Genomic DNA, 5,211 nt, shown 5'->3' with positions numbered 1-5,211 from the left:
AGTCTATCTTGTTGTATTTCTGTATTGCCTCATTTTCCTCGTTTACATTCTTAGAATATATTATATTTGTTCAATTTCTTTTTCTTATCCTAGTAGGTGTCTTGACCTGACCTCGTCACTATTCTACCGAGGTTAGGCTTGATACTTACTGTTGATACCCAATTATGCCCTCATATTTTTCAAATAGTATATATACTTTCAAAATATTATTTTTTTACTTAATCTACAAGAGTTATACAGGTATTTTTATAATTGTTTTAGGCTTTAAAATTAATTTTCTTACATTTAAATTACTTGAATATGCATTAATTACCCCTTAAATTATTTTGTAATGACTTAATCATCCAAAGTTTTCATTTGCATCCACAAATATGTCTCATAATATTTTACTTTATTTTTATATAATTATAGTTGTATTTTAAAGCTATTTTATATAATTTTGCAATAATAGCCTATACTTTACAATTAATTGCATTTATCATTTTTTTATCAGGGTAAAAAAATAATTTTTTATATTTTTTTAATCTTCAACTATTATTTTAAAATATTAAGTCTCATAAATAGTAGTTTTTATATTTATTTAGTTATTTTATTAAATCATTTTCCCTAATTTCTTTTATTTAAAACCTAGCCCAAAATCAGGCCAATTTTCGAACCAAAAGCTGACCCAATACTCCCACAACCCAAACCAAGCATCCCTTTAAGCCAACCCGGTCGGACCCCTTCAAATAACTCGCCCGATTCCCTTTGATCCTGGCCGTTGATCTCAAATGATCAACGGCCCATAATAAACCAACCCCTTTCCTTATATCCCCTCACCCAAACCCTAATCTCATTTTCCCCATCAGCAGCCACCTCTATACTCTCTCAAACCCTCCCCTCACTTCACAAACCCTAGCCTCCTCACTCAAATCAAAGCCCCAATCCGATATCACATGGAAATCTTCCATGTTTCCTTTCCTTTCTTGCATACACGGAGATTCTTACCATCTCTTAAACATTATAATGTGTTTGTTACTGATTTATTTATGGAAGTTCATCAACATGCGTTTATTTGACTTTGATTCTGTACTATCGCCATGTTCTTGACTTGATACATTCACCACCAAGTTATATGGGTCTGATTTAGTAAGATTTTTTTTAACTATTTGTTTCTCCATCTTGAACTAGGGTTTACCTAATTTTTCTCCTAATCCAATTCTAAATCGATTCTGCATGCTAATATTTCCTTTATTATTTTGATCGACTATGTTTCCTTATTGGTTCGTTCAATTTTACTACTATATAAACCCCTCCCCTAATCCCCTTTAACAGACTTTTAATCACTGTTGTTCTCTCATACTCTCACTCACTCGATACTATTCTGAATCTACTGCTCTTGGCCGGCTGAAAGCCAAGGCCGTCGGAACCCTTCTAACGACCTCCCTAGTGCGAGCACTACTCGGAGCTCATTTGAGGCTCCTGTGAACTCTCGCGCACTAGGATTTGGGTCTTCTGGCTGTTCTCTTTGCTGGTGATATTCGAGCTGTTTCTGACTCTTAGCCTTTTCTACTTTATTTTTGTTGAATCAGCAAACTGGTGAGTGTCTTGATTTTGCAATTCTATCCTCTTTTTCTTATTTCTAGTGCTTCGCATACCTATGTTGTTCAAACCAATATGACTCCAATATTGTGTTGTAATCATCGGCAGTTTTACCTGCATTATAGCTATTCTGCAGTTCTGAATCTCCTAGTGTCAACCTGCCTAATTTTTTAAACTCCTATGTGTTCAGCTTGAATAACTTTGTATCTTTAAGTTTGCTTTGTTGTTCTGCTATTTATTATGAGTTTTTCTCACGCCTTGTTTTATTGGATTCTTTCATTGAGATTCCTAGGGAATCGTCTCATACCAAAAATTTGCCATAATGAACTTCTATTTATAACTCCTTTATGTGAACTCTATTTTTATATCTCCTTCCATGAACCATAATTGTTGTCACAATGTTTAACCAAACATGTGGCTTTAATAATTGTAATGTGGTGTTTAGCAAACTCTGTGCTCTTTAGTATTGCCTAGGTTCCTAGTTGAATCTTGATAGACTTGTTTTTCGGTATTGTGCCTGGTTGACTGGTTTAAGTTCTAAAATTTGTCTGCTCTGCTTGACCTTAAGTTGGCAATACCTTCTACCATGATATTTTTGAACTTGGGAACCTCTTTGTTACACTCATCATAATTAATATTCTTATTAGCTGTTATAGACCATGCCTACTTGATTTTTTACTTGCCATTCTTTGACTATGATAGTGTTAGACCTTCATGCCTTAAATTCCTAATTTTAAGCCTTTTTTAGGCTAATTCATGATTTACTATAATCTTGTTGTTCTAAAAACTAAGCATGTATGCTTACTATGTTGACCTATGTGATATGCCTCCTCAACTCTGCTAATGTTGCACTTCCATTTCGCTTGTTATAAACCTATTTTGTCAGTCTTTATGCTAAAACGACTCTATTAAGGTTGTTCTCTGTTGATCCTTTAACTTTCATAATTAGATCCCCTGCTTGAAATTGCCTTGAGCTGTTTTTGACCATATTAATATTTGAAACTTCTTTAGAAGTAGTCTGTTATCCTGTGATAATCAATCATGTCTCCTAAACTTGGAAATTGTAAGCATAAACTCATCTTGTGTGTGTCCTTCCAACATGTCACATGAATTTGTCTATACGTCTTGGTAATAATTAGCTTTACGGTCCTAAGATATAGGTGTGCGGACTTCCTTCCTTGTTTAGTTAGTTCAACATATAGTATGTTGCTTGTAATCATGTGTAAATCCTTCGTTTGGGCTTGGTGTCTGTTCTATGTGATGTTGGGCTTGGCTATTGGATTCAGACTTACTGTTGGTCTTATGAGCTGGGTTTTAATTTGTATTATTTCATTCGGGCTATAATAACTTGTAATAACGAATGATGGGGAAGTTAATGAAAGGGGTTGAGGTATTCTAATGCTTGCATAAAAGGGTAGAAAACATGCCTATAGGGTCTATGTGTTCTATTTGCTATTTCGTTCAACATACCTTATATGTTATTTAGTTTAGTGTGTTGTACATTAATAGAAAGCATGCCTATAGGGAATCACGCACTTCACTTAACTTGTCTAATACTTGTACACCACTCAAAGCATGTTAGTTTAAGCATTTGTTGTACTTGTTTCTCATTGTGCACGTTTAGACAGCATGCCTATAGGATGCAATATAATGTGCTTAGCTAGTCTATATATCATCTCTATAAGGATCCAACTAATCAATCAACAGTCGCCTTTATTGCTTTTAGTATACTGCTCGTCTAGATATCATGACTATAGGACCTTAATCAATCAATCGACTACTCATGTTACTTTCACCACACTGCCCCGCCTTAGATGACATGCCTCTAGGGATAAAGCATTATAAAATCAATTTCAATAGTCAATTGTTAGAAATCCTGCCTATAGGATACTGTCACCTGCCTAAGAAACATGTTTATAAAATCAGTGTCGTAAACCCTGAGTTTTCGAACAGCCTTACTGCCTAATCGCACGAAAAATGTAGATGTCATGCCTATAGGTTTGTAATACCTTTAATCTGCAAATTTGTTATTTTAAGGCTGTAACACTGCTTGTACAATGCTGGAAATCAGAATCACATAGAAACTATGCCTATAGGACTTAATGACTCTAATGCATCTGAAATTGTCTATTGCCTAACTGCCCGCGTGCATTTGTTATTTATGTATGGAGGTTAACTTGAGCCTTTAATTGTACATATGTATAGTCCTACATGTTTTTAAATGTGCGTTAGTTTTATCATTTTGAGCATCCTAAGTGAAGTCTAGAACCACCCAAATAGAGGTATAAAGCCTTCTGGACCATAGGTATGGGACGGGTAGTGCACGCATAGGGTACGACCTAGAATTGAATTAGAGAACCTTTAGGTAAACAACTTTAACATAGTAATCGGGTAGTAGGAGATGATAGTCAGTGCCCGCTGAATAATATGAGCAACCCCTACCTCAAAGGAGTTACGAAGTATTATTTATATTGCACGGGGTGATCCTTTAGGCTTAAAAACTTAGGACCCCTCCCCCCCCTTTTCTTTATGTATTTGTTATTTACACTTAGTCATTTAACATAGATCAATGTAGTTGTATCTCTGTAGTCATTAAGATTTGTGTCGATTCTCACGTGCCCTAATAAGACTCTTCGACTTCTAAATTTTCCTTTATTTATTTGATCACATAGTCTAATTACATAATCCACATAGTTTAAGTTGGGACCCACAATTGTTGACCTCGAAGAGTGCCTAAAACCTTCTCTTTAAGGTGATTTGAGCCCTTACCCGTTCTTTGGTGGCACGGATTAGTCAAATAAAGTTACTTGCAAATAGGTTCCCTAACGCACCTCACAATTGTTAGGTGGCCGCTCTTCTCTTTCTCATTTAAAAGAGTTGTCACACGTCGAAACCCGCTTTCACGAGAAAATGGGGCGCGACAGCATGGCGACTCTGATGGGGATTACTTAGGCTATTACCATAATGAACTTGACTTATGTGGATTACTTTCTTTGTCTTAAACTACTATTACATGCACATCCCTTTCCCTATTTACCTTTATTTGAACTTGATCTCTCTCCTTCTCCTTCATCTTGTCTAAGACTGCTATATTATGACTTACCCATACCTATTTCCCTACCTGCTTTATTACTTTCTCGCATATTTTTTTCATGAGCTAAACTGACTTCTCTCTTTTGTCTTTCTTTTCTTTTCTCCTCATGTTCACTTTTACTATTTACTGCTTTTACGTACTTTTATCATGCAAATACTTGGAAATGTGTTATTATTTTTGCATAAAGCATGCTCCTCATCATACTCCACTCGTGCAAATTATCAACATAGCGGTGCTTGATGAGTGCCTGCGCTTTCCTGTAATCACCCTTCTTAAATCAGAAAGGCTTATTTGCGGTAGACTTGTGGATCAGTGGTGCAGTCGATGGTCCCGTGCCTTTCCCTCTCAAGTTGTCCACTTGGGAGTACCAGTCTAGGCCTTTCTAGAAACCCTACTCCAATTTGGAATGTAAATGCATCACGCTAAACTTAGTACGGGTTGACGTGTTGTTAACGTAACAATCCGCTAAGATGAGCCTTGTCCAAAGTCCGACGGGATTTCCACAATCCTAGTGGACACTATCATATTATGTGCAT

The sequence above is a fragment of the Nicotiana tabacum genome, chromosome 19 (genome assembly GCF_000715075.1).
Source record: "Nicotiana tabacum cultivar K326 chromosome 19, ASM71507v2, whole genome shotgun sequence".
Classification (NCBI taxonomy): Eukaryota; Viridiplantae; Streptophyta; class Magnoliopsida; order Solanales; family Solanaceae; genus Nicotiana; species Nicotiana tabacum.
This window is presented reverse-complemented; position numbering follows the sequence as displayed.